This window comes from Heterocephalus glaber, unplaced genomic scaffold (assembly GCF_053883595.1).
Source record: "Heterocephalus glaber isolate CG9 unplaced genomic scaffold, H.glaber_assembly_v1.0 deba00001067, whole genome shotgun sequence".
NCBI classification, from domain to species: domain Eukaryota; kingdom Metazoa; phylum Chordata; class Mammalia; order Rodentia; family Bathyergidae; genus Heterocephalus; species Heterocephalus glaber.
The window spans coordinates 5,356,978-5,379,417 of record NW_028258187.1 but is presented as its reverse complement, the minus strand read 5'-3'; the positions used below and the strand labels follow the sequence as shown (position 1 = coordinate 5,379,417).

The 22,440-nt window shown below is 45.8% G+C and overlaps 1 protein-coding gene across 5 annotated transcripts in view; it reads right to left on the bottom strand.

Moving 5' to 3' along the window:
- Nucleotides 1-4,037, bottom strand: part of Esrrg (estrogen related receptor gamma) — a 538,714-nt gene extending 534,677 nt beyond the window's left edge. For 2 of the 5 annotated variants that reach the window (XM_087209789.1, XM_087209788.1), the window contains exons 1-2: nt 2,772-2,918; nt 1,719-1,837 (exon numbers count right to left, since the gene is read on the bottom strand). The gene's annotated coding sequence lies outside the window, so the exon portion shown is untranslated. Of the gene's footprint in view, nt 1-1,718; nt 1,838-2,771; nt 2,925-3,587; nt 3,610-3,825 lie in introns of those variants that run through there. The other 3 variants (XM_087209790.1, XM_087209791.1, XM_013066531.3) reach the window with 3 other exon arrangements.
- Between the last annotated feature and the right edge of the window lie 18,403 nt (nt 4,038-22,440).

Sequence of the window (22,440 nt, the reverse complement as noted above, 5' to 3'; positions counted from 1 at the left end):
ATAGAGTAGTAAGCTTAGTTTACAATGCAGCCAATTTAAAGCCATAAAAATACTGTGTAAAAATTTTATCTTGCGGTTGACCATTCCATACGCTATCTATTATTCAAAAGTATCTCAACAGTGTTTTTCTTCATTAATGTGGCTTTTGGCACGTCCCTCAAAATCTTTCTATTCCAAAGGTTTTCCCACAATTTTGAAATAAATACAAAATTTCTGTATTATGTCCCAAATTTCCTTCACTAGAATACCTTCGATGTCTAAGTGAACAGATTTCATGGGTCAGTTTGCATGGCAGACTTTAGCCTCTCCGGATATGATCTGTTTTGTATTTAACAGAACCATGCGCACAAGACATTAAAAAAGGACTAAAGCTCCTTGTACTGCAGTATCTGTAAACAAAAGGGGAGCCTCCTACATAACCCCTCTCCTGTGACACGCTAATCCAGGAATGTGTTTGTATTAGAAAATGTCATGAGGCATCAGAAAAGTTTTTGCCTTGAATAATCAGCTAAGGCACGTCGCATGCTTGGGAAGGAGAGAAAAGAGACATTTAGGATCAGTTTCAAACAGAAGCCCATTACCTCTGGCTAGCTCACACTAAAATCTAGTTGCTACTGAACCGTCCCTGTAAACAAGGTTACCAGGAACAGGCACAGATATTCTTCTCAAAGACACTCCTTGAGGAGCCTGTCAGCTGTGTGCCTGCTTAGTTAGACCTCATCCTGCTGCAGGCCGATTCAAATTCAGAACTCAAAGTGAAAGATGAAATATCTTGAAGATCACTTAATACTGAAATACTGTTGCAATAATAAGTGGTGCTCAGTTGGAGAGGGGAACAAGGCACTCTCTTGGTAACCTTTTAATTTCTGGAAAAATTGTACAGAATAAATGGAGCGGCACACACAGAAGCCTTATAGATGGATCTGCTGCATTTTGTTAGAGCACCCCCAACCACAAACTCCCAGGGCCCCCAGGCGACCCCTGCTAAGGAAGACCAGCAGGTTTCGGTACATGGGAAGACGTAAACGCTGTTCTGATTTACTAAAGGAAAGGAAGCGTCTCTTCCCCAGTCACCCCAGCGGTGGGCAGGCTGATGTGCAGCACGATACCATTCTCACTAGACACACATTTAATTCTAGTAATGCAAGCTTAGGGCTAGGAGCACTGCTTTAGGGAAAAACAACAAAGCTATGCACAGCAAGCAAATCTACGCTTAAATGACCACCTAGGCCTGTTTCACCGTGTCGTTGATTCTTTTCCTATTCCAAGGGGAAAAAATTAAAAACCCATCCATGTCATGGTCTGTCCATAAGCATTTTCACGTGGCTTTTTCCTGTCAGCCATTTCTCAGCTCTAATTGGAGAACAGTTTGAATTTCCCTCTCTTTCTCACAATGCCAGGACTGTTCCTGAGGTTGGTCAACTCATTCTGACAGCATCAAATCTCCTGGACTGGTAGGGAGTGGGGGAGAAGGAAAGAGAACCCCGAAGACACTCCCCAAGCCACCCCTGCCTCCTTCTCCAGGACACTGGGACCTCTCTTGCCCTCTGCTTCTGTAGCTGGGCATTTTCCAAACACACCCTGGGCAGCCAAAGTAGACCAAGGCACAGCCGCTCTCAGACACTGCCCAACATCCGAGGGTCTCTTGGCCTGACTCAAAGTTTAACAGCAGTGTTTGGAAAGTGGCGGAAGGTCCTGTGCCCACCCCAGCTTCTTACCCCATAGGCTGCGAATTTTATCCTTTCTTTTGCCTTTTTCATTTGGGGGGGGTTCCCTCTTCTCCGTGCCCTCTGGTTGGCCACAGCCAGGTCCACACCACCTGCTGAGGCCGGGACTTCTGTTAGGAACCAAACACAAACACTCAAACATGGGCCCCAGCTGAAGCCACCCATGTGGCAATTCACAGTGTGACCAAGGCATGCACAGTAAATAACCATACCCAGAGCCCTTGCACAGCACTGAGGCTTGGGGGGAAGGGGTGTCCTCTGGTCCTTCTGGACTCTTCCAGGACTGCTCCCTAAGATTCTGAAAGGGGGAAGGGAGGGTGCAGCCAGGGAAAGGGTGCAGCAAGGCCGGGGAGCTGCGCCGTCCAGCCTTTTCGGGGGGGGGGCACTCTCCTGCAGCCTCCGAACAGCTGAGGGCCACAAGGAGGGGGCTGACTGGAAACGCAGGAAGCATGGCCAGGTGACCTCCAGGCAACTTCGGGACTCCCTGGGGAAGGGGAAGGGCTCGGGAGTCAGAGGCTGGGAGGCCTGGAGCGAGACACCCAGGGCCCAGGCTGCAATCCCCAGGGGATTTCCGCTGCCCCCGCCGGGGCGACAGCGCTCCCCAACTCCTGGCGCCCGCGCCCCCTGCCCCGCCGGGCCTGGCCCCTGCCCCCTCCGGACCGGGGGCCCTAACTGTGCCCTGACTTTGCCACTTTCCCCAGCACGAAAGTGTCTGTCCAGGAGGGGGAGGGCAGGGGTCCTACAGAAGCAACCTAACTGCAACTGGAATCTCTGGGTCTGGGTCAGAGCACACGCGGACGGACAGTTGTGCAGTCCTGGTCAAGCGAGTCTCCCAGAACCGGGCAGGGCTCGGGTCGTGTTCTGGTCACACGGGGAGGGTGCTTCTTTCCTGCCTTCCCCCACTCTCTCTCTCCAAGACACTCCACGCAAGTGCAGAGGGGAAGGGGGCAGCGCCATGGCTTTCAACCAGGACTGCAAAGCCAGAATGCCCCAGATGCAAATGCCTGTCTCCAGAGGTCGAGGAGAAGGGTTTGGAGCAGTTACCTTGGCAGGCTCAGAACTGCAGCGGGTTAACCGGGTGAGTCGTCGGGGGTCTGCAAGCAGCACCCCCGGGCCGGTGGCTCCGGCTAGCAAAGTCTACCGAGCCCCCACGCAGGAGCATTGCACAGCCTGCACACGCCTCCTCCTCCTCCTCCGCCTCCTCCTCCTCCTCCTCCTCCTCCTCCGCCTCCTCCTCCTGCTCCTCCCGCGCCCGCGCCCGCGACCTCGGAGACCAGGGCGCCTGCCCGCCCGCCCGCGGCAAGGGCACAGCGGCGGCGCGCACGGCCGGAGGCGCGCAGGGCCGGGCCGGGCCGGGGTCGCTCGCGCGCGGCGGCCGGAGCGCTGCACTCACCGGGCCGGGCCGGGCCGGCGCGGGCTCCGCTAGCCCGAGCGCCGCGGCGCCTCCCCGCGCGCGTGGCAGCGTCGGTCCGCGCTCCCTGTGACCCGGGACGTCATGATTCCCGTCTGCTTTCTCAATGACAACTTGGCAGCGGAGCCCCGCGGCTGCGGGCGGCTGCCAGGTGGCTACGTGGTATGTGTGGCTTTATGTTTGCATGCATTGGTCTTTTTAAAAAAATAAATAAATATCTCTATTAATATTTTTTCGCGGCACTGTCTTGCTTTGATTGCATTATTACTGCGTTTGCATCGCTGACGCCTCTGGGTGTGTATCTGCGTGTGAGTGTGAGTGTGTATGTGTGTGTGTGCGCGCGCGCGTGCGGTTTTTTCCCCTTTAAATCTCGCTGCTCCAGCCGCCGCCGCCGCAGCCTCTGCAAAAAGGAAAGCAAGCATGCGTTCATCTTTTGTCTTTCATTTTACCTTCAGGGTGACATTCAGTGCCAACTGCTCCCTTTTGACCGTCGCCAATCCCTGCCTGGGCGAAATACACTTGCAAAGCGGAGGGGGAGGGGCCCGGGCTCCGGTTCCCTGCCACCCGCCCGGCCCACCCGCGTCCCGCAAGCCCGCTCCCCGCTGCCCACCGGGCCCAGGCCCAGGTCGGCGGCCAAGCCGAGCCTCCGCCCAGCCAGACACTGTGTCCGCGGCCGCGCGTGCTGACCTGCGTCGCGGCTGCACCCGGGTGTAGGCCTCTCGCACCGGAGCTATTTTCGTCTCCGGGAGATGTTCTTTAAAGCCTTTTAAAAATGGGGAGGGGGCAGGGAAGACAAGGCAGAAGCAGAGGCGAGAAAAGTCCAAGGCCCCGTTTCAGACACTCCGAAGGGCACACCGTAAAATCGGGGGGAGGGGGCCTGGCATCCGACCGCGGGGAGTTGGGAAGGGCACAGAGAGCAGCTGGCTTTATCCGACTCCTTCCACGGCCGGCCGCAGGAAAACTTTTTTTAAATACAAAGATGCTACTGGTGACTCTTCACTGTATTGGTCACCTTTATGATAACGCTGCCTGTGATCTGTAGGGAAGAGGTGAAGGATAATCCTTAATGGTCATTTCTGCAGACCTGAGGGTAAATTAGAAGGTGTGTCCAATGAAGCACTGATAGCTTCTTTTTAGGGTGTGTGCTTCGTGGCTTTGTGCACTGTTTGGTGTGCTTTATATAACTTCGCTGTGGATACTCTTCCCCGCGTGTGCGCGCGTGTGTGTGTGTGTGTGTGTGCGCGCGCGTGCTCCTGATAAACCACCAAGTCCCAGGATCTGCAAGTCCTTTGCCCTTCTTTACCACTAATGCTCCATCTGTAGTAGCAGAATGGGCTAAGGAATTCTCTTCCCCAAGGCCACGCTTGACCTTGGCCATGTCCCCTACGGATTCCTAATTCCTACAATGACAGCACAAGCTGAGGTTGCAAAAATAAATCACTGGCAAGAACGTTGAATCAGAAAAGCAGACGCTTGGAGAGGAAGGAGGCCTCTTTAACTCATCGGAGATCAGCTGCCCTTGGTTTGAACAGTTTGCTATTGTAGAGGCTGCATTGAGCGGTGAATGAAAACAGCAAGTAACTTGTTGGGTCTTTTTCCTTCTAAATCACAGTCCAGGAACCACTAGCAAAGCCCAGGAGAAAGGCACTGTAATTATGCAAAGACCTGAGATCAGAATTGGAGGAGCGCCTGGCTGAAATAGACTGGGGTCAGAGGACTATTGACCATGGCCACATCCCAAGACTCCAGCAGTGGCTCCTCCCACAGTCTCCTAGGAAAGCAGAGGATACGCTGGGAGGCTGGAGCCGGACTGAGGGTTAGGAGGATCAACGATGCAGAATAGGGAAAGGCCCTCCACTGCTGTCCCTGTGAGGGGCCAGTGCCAACCCTGGGCGGGGGAGGGGACTGCTTGTTAATCTCCAGCCTAGCTCTCTGGCTTTTTACTTCTCAACCTTGGAACCAGACCCTTAAAGACCCACAGCAAAGGGGGAAAACCCCCCAAATTTTGACTAACTTTAATCCCCTGAAATCCAATTTTATTTTTTTTCTTTTCAGACAAATGCCTTCTGTGCTGTTTGTCACCAAGCCGCAGGCCAGTGCCAAGGGCCAAGGGTCTCCATCCCGTGCTGAGCAGTTTTCCCAACCAGCAGGGTGTTGAGACAGCTGCGCTGGGACCCCCGAGGTCTGATTCTGGGCTGCTGCTTCTTTTTTTCATTACTGAGCGTTGAACCCAGAGCCTGAACACTGAGCTAAATCCACAGCCCGGCATTTTTGTTTTTTATTTTGAGACAAAGTCTTGCTAAGTGGCTAAATGGTGCAGGCCAGGCTTCAATTTGCAATCCTGCTGCCTCAGCTTCCCAGAGGGCTGGGATTCCATGGAGTGCCACCATGTCTAGCTGAGTAGATGCCTTCTGAGCTGAGAATCTCCAAATCCAACTCTGCCCAAGAATGGCTGTCTGTTGCTTTTTCAAATTCAGATTCCTTAGCCTATTTTCAAGTCTTTATTCCCGGCTCCAGCCTAAATATAATAGTTAATGTTGTAGGATGCTCAGATTAACTTTGCAAGGAATAAATAAATGCTTACCACGGTGGACAGGAAACATAGAAAGCAATATTCTAATCTTAACTTGTTTTTTGACTTGTAAATCTGAGCAGAGCTTGATGGCACACACCTATAATCCCAGTATTTTGGGAAGCTGAAGCAGGAGAATTTTAAATTTGAACCCAGCCCGGGCAATTTAAGAGACTTAGCAAAACTCTGTCTCAAAATTGAAACTTTTTAAAAAGAACTGGGATGTATCTCAGTGTGAAGGCCCTGGGTTCAATCCAGTACCATTTTCAAAAACCTTGCAGATCTAAATCTGCTCAACAATAAGAGAGGAAGATTATTATCATCATTCCCATGTTACCCAAGGCAACCGAGGCTTGGAGAAGTCGAGGAATTTGCCCAGAACCACAGAGCCAGGATTCAAATTCAAGTCCTAAGCTCTCCCTATCAGGCCTTCTTACTGACCCACCGGGTCCCCCTACTTTGCAACCCCCGGCACCATCTGCCCAGGTCACCCCTGTGCTCCTCCCACCCTCTGTCCACTCCTGTTCCAGCATCTCCGACCCCTCTGTAAGCTCCATTCGCTCTTCCAGTTCTGTCCACTGGTGGAGGCCAAGTCCAGATCTGCCCACAAAGCTGTTATCATTCATGGGAGTATCGATCATGCACGATTCCACAGAACACGACTGTTCTCTAATTGTTTCTGCCTTTGTTTTCTAAGCTTGTCTTCGCCTCCCAATTCCCTTCTGACAGATTTATGCATTTTCCCTGTCTTTTCCCGTTTGCCTCCAAAGGCCACACCAGCTCTCATTAAACAACTTGCCCATGGGAGAGCAAGGGTGCCACTTTTCAATTTGATAGAATTTGAATGTTTCATGTAACAAAGGCTTTATCCTTTAACCGAAGAAGTTTTAAACTGCTTCACACACTTCAGATGATCCTAGAACACAATCAAGTCACAACAAGGGTGAAATTATTTAACCAGAGAAACATATGAGGCTGAAGCAGAGTTTCCTATAGGGTAGGAAGGGCTGGCAGGTTATAACTGTAGCACTTGGAAAGCTGTGGTCAATTTAATCATGGTTCTTTAGCTCCTATGAGCCTTTCTCTTCCATGGTTTACAATTTCTGAGATAATTAGCTTTTTATGATGAAAAGGATAGGAAAACAAGTAGGGACTAGTGGTCCAAAGGTGTGTGAGCTCACATTGGATCTGTTACTGGTCAGCTGGACTCGAGCTCTGGGAAACAGTTTACTAGTCCTGCAACACAAGTCTGGAACAGAATATAGGAGGGAAATAAAGCCAAGAGGGAAAACGAGAGAGCGCGATCAGTCTATACTAAATCCTGGTTTTTGGAGATTACCAAAAAGATACTGCAGAGTCGACCAAGTTTGTATCTCTAGTTCCCGAGTAGAGTTTAAAGAAACAAAATCCATACACAAAACCATATTCAAACTTATATCCAAAAGTGTGCTTTTTATGTGAGATAAAACTATTAATCCTCATGTATACCAGTGACCCACCACATCTGCCTTGAGATTAGCCACCCCTCAGCTGTCCCACAACACGCTCCCTTTCAACACCAATAACACTACCAGATGTTGTATGGACATAATTCCACAGGATGGGTCCAGTCCATGTGCCTGATGTGTGCAATGCTCACACCCCCGGAGTTAAATTGTGACAGGCAAAAGCAGAGACCCTGGTGGGCTGGGGCCAGAAGGCAATCTCTTGCATATTTCCCCATTGTCACTTTCCTTGAGCCTCTCTGCATGCTCCTTCCTACTCACAGGTATTTTCACCAGACTTTTGTTGGAAAAAAATGAAAAGGACACAATGAAAAAACAAAACACTGTCACACCACGTGTACTGCATTTCATACCAGTGTTGTTTGTAAAAAGTTCTCCAAAGTTAGTGCAGTATTTGGAGACAAGAACTCAGGCTCCCTGACTCATAATCCAGATTGATTCCTTTCACACCTTGCTGGCTGAAGAACTTCACAGAGCCCTAGAGCAAGTTAAGTGCAGAATGAGGCTGAGAGGTGGGTCAAGGGCTCTGTCTGATGTTCATTTTCAATAGATATGGTACAGGCTCTCGAAGAAGAGACAGCTAATCACATCTCAACTAGAACTGAGCTCAATAGAACAGTTATTTAAAATACAGATGTATACCATGTCCCTAAAACAAAAACAATTTCCCATAAGGACAGAACCTGTGATACCTCTGAAGATGTATGGATGAGCTAAGAAAGTCCTAAAGCTGTAGGGAAAGTGTGTGTGTGTGTGCTGTTCTCGAGAGAACATTCATTCTTTCATCACATTTTTAGGTAGGCTCACCATTCCAGAGAGATGAAGAACCACTGAAATAAAAAGGTTTTTTTTGCAACACTGAACTGAAAAAGAACGCACACTCCTTTAAGCCAAATGCCATGCTGTATACAATATGGATAGTGTACAATAATCACCAAATGATGGCCTGAAGAGACAATTAAAGCCGCAATCGTCAAAGAAATTTATTTTCAAGGTATTTTACTTAACTGACATAGGAAAATATAGCAGACTAGAAAGATTTGAATATTGAATTAAAATGGAGTTTCAGCTTTTTAAAAAAGAGACACCAGATGGATTTATTAGCGGTCGATTTAGGACACATTCAAGAGCAGACTGTGGTGCTCAGAGAAACGGGGTGACTTGAGGCTGGGAACTTCGGATCCTGGTTGTGTTTTGGGTGGTGGAGTCCAGGGAGGGTTTCTGCTTTTGTGTGAGCTCCCTGGGCAATTCTGTGCCCAGCAAGGTGGGCTACGGGGCTGGGCACCTATTATTTCCAAAAGGATGATTAGGAGCCCTTGCTGCAAAGGGGTGTCAGCGAATAGGGGAGAGAAGTCAGCTCCCATCAGTGGTGAAGGGAGGAGCTAGGGACAGATTTGGCAGCTAACTGGAGTCAACAATCTTAAGTGTCTGACTTAGAGAACTGAATTCATGGTAGTATATTGAAAGAGTTACAAATAGAGTAAGAAAATAATAAAATTGAGCAAACAATAAAGAATTGGTTTGAGATATTTAGTGAAGAGTCCTTTGGAATGGTCTAACTCCATTGGCCTTGGGCTACATTTTAGAAGAAATTTGTGGCTGGAGGAATTTATTTGGGAATCATCAGTGAACTGGTAATGCCTGAAGCTGGTAATAAAGGTGGGGCAAATTAAGAACGTAAAGCATTTAGGAGAGCCGGAAATAAAACTGCACTTATCTGAGTAAGGTCTGATGTGTACCACATGAAATTATGTAACCACCAAGACACAAAAGTATTGGTGACTTTAAATATTTGTAGACACCTGTGATTTGTACCATAAATATGGGAAAGAATGATCCATCTCAGAATTCTATTTTACACCTAGTGTTTTCTGGAGTTCTTTCATGTCAGGACTCAATTTTCCATCTGAGACAGCACGGCTGGTGCCTGGGTAGAGAAGGGAGCAAGAACCGTCCCTGGCAGCTGGGTTCCACTGGAAAAAATAATCAAAATGTCACCCGATGCCACAAGCTCCCACCGATGTTGTCATCCATGTGGACCTGCCAGTGGCCGAAGCAGCAGAGCAAACTCGGCGTCACGGAAAGATAGCTAAACTTAGAGTCAGGATTGTGGAGGGTGAGCTGCATGCCTGTCCCTTTCTGCTGCAGGGACTTTGGCAAGTCATTCACCTTCACCAAGCCTAGGTTTCCTCTTTAGTAACGGCTCACCATCCTCAGGTCAGGACCTGGAGGAGGAGGACTCAGGAGGGGACTATGGAGCTCCTCATAAGCTTCACAAGTCCCCACCAAAGCCTACCTTGGTGGCCCTCTCCTTTCCCTTTAATTCAGTCAACACCCTTCTATATCCCAGCTTGTTTGACCTGAGTGACGTTCCCAGCCCATTTTTTACAATTTTTTTTTTTTCGTAGTACTGGGGATCGAACTCAGGTCCTTGTGCTTTCGAGGCAGGCGGCAGAACCACTGAGCTAAATCCCTGGCCCTTTTTGTTTTAAATCTTGTTTGTTTGTTTGTTTGTTTGTTTGGGGTTTTTTTTCCCATTAAGTTTATTGGTACATTTTAGGTATAAAAAACAGTTACATTCATCACTGGGTCTTGTACCATTACATGAGTATCTTGGTTCTTATTTTTCTCCCCAATTCCCCTGCCCTCCCTTAACCCCTTCCACCTTTCCCTATTTGCAAAGACTTTGTTTCCATTTTTTTCCTTTTCTCATATTTTTTCTTTTCTCTTTCTTCCTTTCCCCTACCCCTTCCACTTCCCCTGCTCCTTTAGACCTTTTCTTCCTGTTACACAATATGAATTATGCATTTTTTAAACTATAATATCAAGATCTAGGAGACATTACCACAGATTTCACAGAATTTAAAAGGATATAGAAAGCATTGATAGTTTTTACCATGAGCAGCTGTAGAATTTAGTCCAATACTTTTTCTGCAACTACTGACAGGATCATATGGCTTTCTCCTTTCCTCTGTTAAAATGATGACTTTTGGGGGTGGATCTTCCAATGCTGAACCAACACTGCCATCCCTATAACAAAACCACTTTCTACATCCTGCCAGATCTGACTTATAAGAGTGTGTTTTGTTAAACAAATTTCTATCTATGTTCATACTTTTTTCTTCTATTATCTTTATCCAGTTTTAGGATTAGCACAATGTTGAGTTCCTAAAATGAGGAGAGAAGTCTTCCTTCTTTTTTCTGCTTTAAATGTTTGATATAATTTATCAGTTAAAATGTTTATGAGCCTGCTGTTGTCATATAGGTAGGTTTTCAAGGTAGGCATATACTTTCTTTAATAGGTGCTGTTCAAATTTTATATTTCCTCCAGAGTTAGTTTCATTAATTTGTCTTCCAAGGTACTTCTTAGAAGTTGTCAAATTTATTTCAAAACAGATTTTTGTTTTAAATCTTGAGACAGCATCTTGCTAAGTCCCTGAGTTCTTGAAGCTGCCAGGCTGAGCCCAAGCCTGTGATTTTCCTGTCTCAGCCTTTCCTAGAGGGCTGGGTGTGCACCACTACATGGGGCTCTTTATCTCCTCTTCTGCTTTCATTATTGTTACTGTCTGCTGCTGCTTGAAGTCTTTGCTTCCTCTAGTGTAAGAGATGTTTTATTTGTCTTTTGACTTGGGCTATCTAGTGCACAGTAAGTACTCCATACCTGTTAAATGAAGAAACAATTACTGTGGAAGAATCTTTGTTTGTTTGCATATCTCCCTATTTTACAAAAATGCTTCAGATAAGCTAGAAAATGGGGAGAGCAGGGCCAGCCCCACATGGGCGCTTGACTCAAGGAACTTCAGCATAAAGCTGGTACATGTGCTGTCAACTGTGTTGCCTCATGTGTGCCATTAGTCCTTCATTTCCCAACCAGATTTAAGCTTAAAATGCAAGTACTGTCCCTCCCTCCAAAGAGGTCAACACCGGCTGCATTCAATGCGAATGCAGAAGTGCGTGCTCAAGATCAGGTTAGCCAAGGAAAAGGAAGGAGACGAAAGGTGACCATCAGCCCACAGGAGTGTCCAGTGGCTGCCGCAGGATGGCGGGAAGGACTCAGAAACCACAGCAAACCTCCTGTCTTCAAACTCCTGCCCAACCCGCTTCAGCTCTCTCTGGTGGCATATTTCACCTTCAGAATGGAAATGGTGCTGTTGTAATCATCAGGGTTGCTGGAGGTTCAAATGTGAATCCGCCTGATGGCAGCTGAGATAAGCAAATCCTCCTCCTCTCTCTCTCCCTTTCCCCTATTTACCTTCCCAGGAGAGAGGAGGATCAAGCCCATCAATTTGCATTCAGATCAGCTTAGAAGCTGCTCTTTTGGCCAGAGCCATAGTTTGGATTCTGAATGTCCCCAAAGGCTCATAGAACAAAGGTGCCCCAGGGTGCTTCAGGGAGGAGGTGGACCTTTCCAGGTCAGGCCTGATGGGCAGAAGTGAGCTCAACAGGGCTATGCCCTGATAGGGGGCACGGCACTGGGATCCCTGTTCCTTGCTCCCTCTTTCACTTACTGGCCCCAAAACAACAGGCCAAAGACCACGGACTGAACCCTCCAAAACTATGAGCCCAAACAAGTCTTTCTTCTGCTAAGCTGATGATCCCAGGTGTTCTGTCACAGTAACAGTGATCAGAGCCAGCTTCCTGAAAATGAGACTCACGAGGACTGGCTTCTCTTAGTGGTCCCCAAACCTGGCTGCACATCCAATGACTTGGGAAGCGTTTAAGAATCCCGGTGCTCAAGTCACCCCCATAGCAATTAAGTCAGATTGTCTGAGGGCAGGAACCCAGCAACAGTACATTTTCAAAGGCTCCAAGAGACTCCAGTGTGCAGCAAAATTCGGGAACCACTGGCCCCTGTGAGAAGTGGTCCCGGGGCTGGGTAGCCTGGCTGACTGGAACCGGGTGTTGATATGGCCCGGGCTCTGGGTTCTGGTCTTGAACAGGCAGCTCTGTCCTCTTTCCCTGGCCCAGCACCCTGCTCCAGCACCACTCCATTGGAGTGCCAACCTAGACAGGGAAAGAACACCAGGTCCACTCCACCCAGTACCCAAAAAGCAAAGGAAAAAGCACATTTATCTGTAGCATTTTACAATTTATATGGTGCTCTACCACCTGTTGACTCTTATACTCAATTTGTAGGAGATCAAACCAACGATAAAAGTTCACCTTGCTCAGGGGCAAAGTGGCAGATTCCAGTCTTACACAGAGGCCCAGGACTCTGGAGCCAGCACTATCTTCCTGACTGTTCTGCTGCAGCCCCGGGGTCTCCCGAGAAGGTGACTCAAGCCTAGGCTCAGCCGCTCCAGCACGTTAGGAAGGGAAGGCAGGAAGAAGGGAGGGAGGGAAACCCTGGTGCACATACATGAATTAAACAGGGGCCCTTCCAGCAGATCCTCTCAGATGCTTGAATGTGCTAGCAAGCCTTTTTGAGGTCTAAAATTTAGTTTTTCCAAAGTGCTTGCACAGTGAACCCCTTTGAGCCCAGCATTTCTCAGGACTGACATCTCTAGGAGCCTGGTGTGAGAAACGCTACCATGGCTGTGCTTGGTGACTCCCAGACTTCTCCATGTCATCTGTCCCCAACATCACCCCGTCCCCAGCTGAGTCCTCCTCACCCATTCTCCTACTTTTCTTTTTTCCCCATTATCCCTTAACCTGCTACGCTGGTAATTCATTGATTTTGTTTACTGGCAGCCTCAGCCCCTACATCTCTTGAGAAGCTGATTCCCAGCTGATCCCTTCTCTGAAGGAAGGGTATCTTCTGCCTATTTTTTCACAATCTTCTCTTCAGCAGCTTCAAAAACAACTGGTACAGAGTAGATGTTCAGAAAATCTGCAGTGAATGAATGAATGATTGGCCAAAGAGAAATGTGGTGTGGGAGAAATTCAAATGAAGCTACTGTCTCTACAGTTAGGTCGCCTTTAAAAGTATCTTTCCTTTCCCCTTCTACTCATCCTTCACAATGATTTAGCAAAATAAACAGAAAAATAAAGTGCGAATTAACATGATTACATTTGTCCTAAATGTGGTGGCGTGTGCTACAATCCTCAGCCTCTGGGAGGCTGCGGCGGGAGGATCACAAGTTTGAGGCCAGCTTGGGCAGCTTAGCATGTGAGACTCTTGCTCAAAATAAAGAAATTTTAAAAAGTGAGGGCCGGGAATATAGTTCAGTGCAAAGGCCCTGGGTTTAATCCCCAGTATTGCAGAAAAAAAATGTGATTAGAGCTGTAGCAGAGCAAAAAATTGGTCAAGCAGAGATTGTTAAATTGGAATGGATCTTTTTAATTTGCTGTGCAACCACTGTAAGAAAAAAGAAACAGAGTAGATATTTCTAACAGTGGCTATGAAAACCTGACAGAAATGTGGATGGCCAGATTATACGGAGGGAGGCCTGATGTACCATCAGCTCTGGGGACTATTTTCTGTCTACTACAAACAGACAGGCTGAGATATAAACATTCAGCAGATTTCTCCTATAAAAATGTTAATCGCCAACTGGATTCAGATTCTGCGTAGGCCAAATCTCACTTGGAAGAATGTCCACTGGACCCCTAACAGAAGTGAGGAGCCTGTAACACCAGTGTTCAAGGGGCTTCCCCACCCTTTGACAAGGTCCTTGCAAAGTAAGAGCAATGCTTTGTGACTGGCAGCTAGAGTCTTTCTCTGGAAAGGTCAGAGTGCTGCGAACAATTCAAATCTAAGTAGGATGATGATGGGCCATCGCGCTCCGAAAATGACCCAATTGACCGATTCCACTCCAAACACAGAGAGTAACAATGAAGTGCAGAATGCATGGCAATAATGTAAGATGAGTGCTCTGCTCCTCTCTATTTCCCCTTTTATCCAAAAACCCCACATTTATGAAGCAAGATCTTTTAGTAATGAAAGTGGTATTTATTAAATACAGCAGAAACTACAAATCCAAACTAGCATTTCCCTTCAAAATAGTCACTTGGGGAGGCAACGTAATTACTTCAGCGATTCTGTGATTGCTCTAAACATTTTGGGAATTCCTCTTTTAAAATCACCTTCATGGCTGGTATAGGACTCATACAGAAAGCCATTAGCATGTTTTTATGGCTCTACTCTGTATAACAAAAATGCCACGTTTTCAATCCCTAGCAAACTTGGCTGGTCAGTGCTGCTGGTCACACACCAGCTGCCCCGATTCTCCCAGGGACTCATAACAGACACAGAGCACAAGCCTGACCCCAGCGCATTCGGTAGGGTCAGGACTCACAGTCAGGGAGGTTTCTGAGGGCTCCATGCAGCCTGTGTTCACGTCGAGGGCTGGAATGGCCTGCAGCTAGGGCAGGGTTTGGGGTCTGTGTGTGCCCTGTCATGAGCCAGTCATCCCTGCTCCTTGATCAGTGAAATGTATCTATCCTGTCTCCTTAGGAGGCGGAGACAAATATTAAGATGAGGGATTTATAATATTTATCACAGTGCTCATAGGCCTCAGTAAATACCAGCTATTACCATTGAGTACTTCTACACTAATGATTCTTCAGTCATTACTCTAGATCTGAAATCCTGACCTCCTTGTTTATTAAGTAACTTAACATTAATATGTAGTTAGAACCCCATATGCAAATCAAACTGACCAGGCACAAAACTGAAGTAGTTTCTGACCCAGCTTCTCAAATTGTTCTAGCTTCTTGGTTCTGAGTTGAAAGCATGAATAACTGTAGGATCATTCAGTCCCTGAGCCAAATTTACCTGAGACTCTGTCTCCCACCTTCCTTGACCTCCAGCAGATACACACACCCAAGCACACACTTACTGAAGCATAAAGTCCTGCTTCTTCTGCAGTGACTGCATGTCTCTCCATTCTCGTGTCTGTCTGTGTTGTAAACCAGCATGCATTAAGACATTGCTGTGTAGCAGATTAAAGAACAGTGCATGCATTAATTCATGTAAATCCTACAACAACCATGTGAATCAGGTGTCACTGTTATCTCCATTTTTTTTTTTTTGTTTTTTTTTGGTTTTTTTGCTACCGGGGATTGAACTCGGGTCCTTGCGTGTTATCTCCATTTTAAAGATGTAACAACTGGGGTACAAAGAGGTTAGGAAACTTCCCTGGGTGAAATCAGCACATAAGTCAAGAACTGAGAGTCAATTTTAGCAGCGTGGCCCATACCCGTGCAGAGCACTGCTGCTAAAATTTTTAAATTAGCCAATGTTTCCAGTTCATGCTGACGATAGCCATTGTGTGCAGTCGGTACAGGTACACAACACATCCTCCTTCTTTCCCTCTCCATTTCCTGGCCCCCTTCCCGTTTGCAAAAGATAATACTTTACAAACAACCCCAGCTTCACACTCAGATTTGCGAACTTCCTCCCTCAAGCTAGGTCTCTTCCTTATTCTTTAACAAGCATTTACTAAAGACCAGCCATACTCCACGCAGCGTTTTTCTCATTCACCCCTTGCACATCCAAGGTGAATCCGACATGGCCTGGCCTGAGATGCTCTTCCCCTTTGTTGACACAGGTGCATAAACCACTCATTTCTACAGCAGTGACTCGGCCCCATAGAGGGCCGCCTTGAGGGGCTCTCAGTGTCCTGCATTTTGTGGGTGCCCCAGGGGAGGCCACAAAGGCCACTGTCTAAAACACAAGGAAATGGGAGCAAGCACAGAGGAAGCCACCGTCAGCTTCTAGTCAACATGAAAAGTGGATTCAGAAAATGTGGCTTCCTCTATCACTCGCCTGCTGTGTGGCCTTGGGTAATTCAACTGCCTGAGCCTTGTCTGTTCCCGATCAGTGGACTGTGGGCCCAGTAAGGTCTCAAAGCCACGGACCCAGAAAGTCTGAAGCAGACATGGGGGTAGGAAAGGGCCTGGACCACGGAGAGCTGGGTGGTATAGGCCGCGGACTGGTCGTGAGGAGAGGTGGAAGAAAACAGTGATGAGAAACCGGTTTTACTCTCCACCCTATATTTCTGATCTGATATTTTGAATTTTGCGATTTACAAAATTTGATGAACTATGATTTCTGATGCACAAGATTCTTCCTGAGATATGAGGCTTCCAAGGAGAGTACAGAATGCTGGAGGAGGTTCACATGATGGGTTAATTTTCAGCAAAGAGCTTAATATGATCATAGCTTAAGCATGTTCCATGTGAATTCAGCTGGACAATTACAGTCAGTGCAACATTCTATCTAGTTCTTACTCCCTGGGGCTTCTCATGTCCAAAGAGGACCCCATGAGGCCCACATACAAATCCAGCTCCATTCCCGGCGTGGTATCCTGACCAAGAAAGCTACTCTTAATGTCATATCATCGTTCTTCTGGTCCTCAGACGACTGGGTCTCCTAACTCCAGTAACTGAACTCCTGTTTCTATATTAAAATCATCATCTTGCTCTAAACATAACCCTAGTAACTATTTGTTTTAAAACAACATTTACTGTATGTCACACAAAGTGTGGTTCTGGTGTGTGCTAAGTCTCAGTAACACTACCATAGTCCCACTAAGGTAGGAACTGTCTAATTTTACAGACCAGCATTCAGAGGTATTCAGTGTTTTGGTGGAGGCCATTCATTAGCAAGTGCTGCAGTCTGCCCGGGAACTGAGCTGCTCACCTGCCCAGCCTGAGGCAGAATGCTATGGATGCTCCAACCTGCTCTGGAATGCTGACCCTGGGCATGAGTCCTCTCTGATGCCTATGGTCCACCTGTTTTTCCAGACCACTTGCAACCGGTCTCACCTGGACTTGCCAGCTGTCAAGACCACCCCCCACCTACCACTCACTGGACTGCTGATGCTGAGTCCAGAGGCCCTGCCTGTCTCCATGGTGACAGATCCTGTGCACTGTTCCCTGCTCAGATTCTCTTTTTCACCCTGCACATGGACCATGCACCCGGCACCCACCCTGCCCTAGTAGCCACCTCTAGTTTCAAGTCTGTTTGTGTCAGCTTGTGATTTCCAAGCACATGAAGCTGTTGGCTGTGTGACCTTGAGGTCTCCTGGGGGAAACGTTAGAGGTCACGACATTGATACCAGCAAACCTGCTTTCTCCCTGATGCACTTTTTAGTTAAGCAAAATAAATCTTGGAACTGTATAACTGGCATTTTAAGGGCTAAATCAGAGGGACGGAAGCAGACTGTGATAAACTCAGTTTTCAGTGAGGAAGTTAAAGGTCAATGTGATATTCCCAAATTAGCAATCAAATGATGGATTTAATTTGCCGTGAATGGAAAACAAAATATATTCTTTCTTCCAAAGATGAAACATAGGAATAAAACCCTGAAAACAGTAATGCTCTTAAATGCAATCATTTCTGACCGTGTGTTTACTAACGGCATTGGAATCTCAGTCTAGAATTCCCATCAAGGGAAGGGTCTCACCCAATGGCAGTGTGACAGCTATGTCTGCTCTAAGCTGTCACACTCTAGTCAGGGAGTCCTTGCACACACACACACACACACACACACACACACACACACACAGAGTCTGGTCTCAGTATTCTTGTTTAGAAGTGATCCTATAACTATTTCTTGCCGTTACTTATTTCAGTGTGAGCTGAGATGACAGGGTTGCAAAAGACCTTGATGGATTTACTTTAGGAACTGGATATTAAGGCAGAAGAAAAGCTTTGGTTGTACAGAATTTTTTAAATCTCATTGATCAGGAGGGGTTTTCAGAAGCAAAAATTTCCTTTACAGCCTCTTGGATGAGATCAGCTGTTCTGTCACAGCCTGAAGTGGGCCTGCATAGCCTTGGGTTCTGCCCCCAAGGCCTGGAACCAGCACTGTCTCACTGCCTGCAGCCTTGGAAACCTCTCGCGTGACCCTAAAATGTGCCAAATCATTGCTTTAAACTGGGCGACATTGTGCACACTCTTCATGGCCAACAACAGACTTTGCCTAATGGTATGCTTTCACTAAGACCTTCGTATGCGTCAGTGGTTTAGCAGCTGCTCTGCACACAGTTCCTAACGCTAAATCTTGGAAGCAGCCCACACGCCCATCAACAGATGAATGGATAAAGACAATATGCTATTTCCACATAGTGGAGCACTACTCTGCCATAAAGAAAAATCTGAGTCATTTGTTGGAAAATGGATAACGGGTGGACCTTGAGACCACTGTGTTAACTGAAGTAAACCAGACATGCCACTTAAATATCATATGGTTTCTCTTAAATGAGAAACCCACATTACAAATAAAGAGCAAAATGACAGATAGATAATGGGAAACAGAGACAGATCTTTTGCAAATGAGAAGAGGACCCTGAAAGATGGAGGGAGAGGGAGAGGATGAGAACAGGATTGCAGCCTTGCATGCACACTGGCAACTCCCCATGACGAACGCAAGCTTATGCACTGCAAACCAGGCGCTAGTACAGTTACTTCAAAAATCTGCCTTTCTGTCTAAACTCCTTGGTTACCATTTATCTGGAACAGAAAAAACAAATTTAAACTGGGGTAATAAAAATAGTTTTAATAGATCTAGGTATATTGATGAGAGCGATCACTTTCGGTATTTTGTTTTTCAAGCAAAGCGAAGGCATTATAGCAGAACTCAAGTGGACTCATCTCAGTGTCTTTTGAGTGATGGTAGTAGCCTGGCTTAGTCTTCACACTTGGAAGGAAAAAAGCAGTGAAATTTGACATTCTGTCATGTTACATCCCCGTAAAAAACCTAAAAATTAACAAATAATATTTATTATGCTTCTTAGAACATTTGATAACATCCACCTTTCTAAATGTTCAGTAGATCCTACATGACACCAACTCTTCTGCCTTAGATAAACAGCTTAGTTCACATTAATTTTTCTTAGTAGTGACATTACCCAGCATTCAAAGTACAATCATAATTTATTCATGGGCGAATCAAATGTCAATGCTTCCTTGATAGAGTCCCGTGTGATTTCTAGTTATGTGCTTTTGCTTCGAATCACATACATACATATTGCACTTTCCGCCCTTAGGGTGAATTTGGAAAGTTTGTTTTATTAGGCAACAGGCATAGGAAAAGGTTCTGGTTCTTCTTAATAGTTGAATTTAAATGCAGATATGAACATTTCATTGTAGGTAGCTGGGACCAAAAGTTCACAAGGAAGTTACCTATTAAATATATGATCTCTTTCTATGCCTAAAGTTAATGCTGAAATGTACAAAAAACTCTCCTAAAATTCAATCTGAGCTACTTATGCACAAGGGCCATAGGATAGGCTTCCATACAATTATTTAAGATGTTATAAAGAGTGTTTTCCATCTTTCTTATGCTTGGAAATAGTTAGATTTTTATGAGTGCTGAGTCAGAGCCAAAAAATATAATTTTATGCCATAATATACAACCTTTTCCTTTGGCTGTGAAAATTTATATGTACATATTTATGTGCATGTATAGATAAAAATCTTCATAAACAGAGTGGCCCATTTGAGATGAACTCTAAAGCATGTCATTCTGACTGATGATATTACTGCAATGTTTTAAAAAGCCAGTTCTCTCCATAATTTACCACATTAAAAACAAATACCCTAAATTGATCTTCGAATCTCTGTAGTTTGGTTTCTTTTTTAACGTCTTCCTGTCTTTTTTACCACTCAAAATGCCTAACCTAGTAAAAAGAGACTAGATGTTCACTATGTTCAAAGCTTTGATTTTTTTTCAAATGCTACTATTTCCATGTCAAAATCCTAGAAATCATTCAAATATCTTCCTAAACATGACCCCTTTAAAGTCATTCTCCATCCCCTCTTATAAATATCTTTTCCCTATGGTTGGGCTTCTAAAGATCTTTCAAGCTTTCTCATGGAACGTTTTGCATAATCTGAAACAGTTGTTCTAGGATAAAAAATAAAAACTGTTGAATTAAATCAAATGGGTCTTGTTTTTAAAGATCATTACAATAATAGATTTACAACAGGTTGCAAGGGTCTCTGTTGAACTGCGACATCCGGTAGCCCATGCACATAAATGTAATGGGATCATCTAGAATACCAAGGCTTCACCCATGTGACAGATCTGGGACAACATCAAAGGTACCAAAGGAAACCATCAGCTGCTCAGTCCTCCAAAGTGCTCAGATATAAATCTGTAAAAACCACTGGAAAGAGTATTCCCAGAGGAGTTCATAGTGTGAAACAGGAATAAAAGTTTTCTTCCATTTAGATGTATGCAAGCTTACTTTACAGAGGCACTGAGAAAAAACAGAGACATTGGCTATTCTGCACTTTGGGAACTCTACACTTCATTCCACATATTTTTTTTTTTTACCAGTCACAGACCCAGCTCAAGAGACCACCATAAGCCTAGGTAAGAGATCTGAGGCCAATGTCTTGTTTTCTGATGGTCAAATACATTCAGATGTGTGTGTTTGCCTATGTTCTGGACTGAAATACATGAAGTAGCCTGTATTTCCAGACACGTAGTCCAAGGAGCCTGGGAAATAAACATTGAGAAAGAGATTCTTACCACATGTCATTATCTACTTAAATCAATTTAAATACTTTATAAACCACACATTACTTCTATCACCAAGCACGCTCCTGCCCTGGGGGTTCGGGGTTTGGGGCAAGGTTGCTTCCATCTACCCTACGGGCTCCCACAGCTAAGGGAAGAAGCACTGCAGAGGGAAGGAAAGTGAAAGTCATCCAACATTGAAGACAAAATGTGGGGAATAAGGCAGGTGACATCGGCAAAGTCAAAAAAACTCAGAAAGAGACCAAAACAGCCAAATGGGTAGGGACAAAATGGTCATAGTTTACAAGTAGCTCTGATGTTAGTGAAATCTAAGAGTTGTTAACATCTGCATTCCAGGACACACTGTGTCCTTCATGGGTCTTCCAGTTGCAGTAGGCAAACTCTAGCCTTTTGAAGGCAAAAATCATCCTTATTCAATTAATTTCTAATTCTAAGCCACATCATCTAGCTTACTTTGTGGCTCACTAGAATGCTACTCAAGTCTCACCTGATGTCCATCTATCAGGTTTCTCCTCATCAGCAGGACCAGAGACATATGAGCCACACAGGCCATTAGACCCATGCCACCAGGAATGCATGAGAGATGCTGCTTATCAATCCTAGGAGCCTCTCATGGACATACCAAACACAGCCTCAGGATTTTTCTCAGCACAGCACTCGGATAACCAACTGCCAAATACCAGAGAGAGTTGAAACAGCGACACCATCCCTGTGCCTAGGAAGCTCCTTCAAATCACCTGTCTGCCTTTGTCTGGATCTCATCCTCCTAAGCTAGACTACTGCCCAGAGAACTGCTGAACAATTCTTGCTTTGATCCCTCACTTCCTAATCCACCACATGCATCTGATCTTAGGTCTTAACTAAAGTGACTCCTGGTTTTAGTTTCCCACCTGTTAGGGTCCACTCCATTCTTTTCATGAATGTCACTCAGATTTAGAGGCCAAATGTCCAGGAGCTTTAAAAGAAACCTCATTTTTTATGGTTTGTTCCAAGTACACAGTCATTAAAAAATATCCTACCGAGAGGTCTCCATTTAAGAAGAGTGGAGGTCTGTCCCTGGGGCCTGGAGCCCAAGACACTAAAATCACCCTTCTTTCTTTTTACCACTTTCTCCAGCCCACTAAGTCTCCAGAGCTGATGTCAGCTCAGGAGTGACCAGACTTGCTCACGTACAGGATGTGATCTTCCGTTTCTCCACCCAACACTCTCCAAAACGAAGGTCAAGGTTTTGATAAGCCGCTGCTAAAAGGTCACTGAGTCCTGGCAGAGACTATAAAATAGGATGGGTTATCCAGTGCTGAAGTTAAAAAAAGGATTGTTCTGACAGAGATTCTCACTATTTCAAAATTCATGTGCAGATTAGTCCATGGCATTCAAAACTATAGAGGCTCTAGGAAGGAGCCAAAGAAGATAATCATCCTCAAAATGCTCATAGCATTTCACAACTTCAGAAACTTTCAAGACAAAAACCTTTTACTAGAAGATTTCTCTGGATTGGAATTTCTCACGACCCTCCTGGGAACCAAAGAGTGGCCCTGAAGCAGCTCCTGAATTTTTACCTATCGGCTCTGAGGTCACCAAAATTGCCAGGAAACGTGAGGTCACCTGGGAGGGCTCTTATAATGAAAAACAAACTATTTGCTCCTTCTCTTGATGTTTTTTCAAGACAGTAGCTCCACCCATTGAATATGAATTATTAGAATTCAGTGAAAGTGGTACTTGAGGGACTTTTCATGTGAACTCCTAAGACATTTTGTGGCTTCTACTCAAGTATATTGAAATATTCTCT